Raw genomic sequence first — 607 nt, forward strand, 5'->3', positions numbered from 1 at the left:
GCTTCTCTCTCTAGAAACTAAGAGAAAACATCATAAAAACTAAACCTAATTGCCCCCTTCATTCCTCTTCACTTTGGCCTTAAATACCTTCAGAAAATGAGTTGGATTGGGTTTTGAAGGCCCAAAATTTGCCCCCAACGATTTGTATTAATGAGCTCACGGGCAGGGACCTGTGCGGACGCACAGATGTGTGCGTCCGCACACTTGCTGTTTTCTGACCTATGCGTACGCACAAGTTGTGTGCGTCCGCACAGTTAGACTTATGTCCACTATAGCAAATTATATATCAAATTGAAGCCCCAGACGTTAGCTTTCCAATACTACTAGAACCTCCTCATTTGGACCTCTAAAGCTCAAGTTATGGCCAATTTAGTACAGAGAGGTCAGGGTTGGCAGCTTTCCAAATCCTTCATTTCTTGAATTCTTCCACTTTGTATGCTTTCCTTCCACTTTCTCAAGCCATTCTTGCCTTCAAAACCTTAAATCACTCAAACAAATATATCAAGGCATCGAATGGGAGAAAAGTGAAATAAAATTGGCAATTTAAGCATGAAAAGCATATTTTTCACAATTAAGCACAATTAGGAAAGAATTCACAAAAGCATGC

The sequence above is a fragment of the Arachis ipaensis genome, chromosome B09, assembly GCF_000816755.2.
Source record: "Arachis ipaensis cultivar K30076 chromosome B09, Araip1.1, whole genome shotgun sequence".
NCBI lineage: Eukaryota > Viridiplantae > Streptophyta > Magnoliopsida > Fabales > Fabaceae > Arachis > Arachis ipaensis.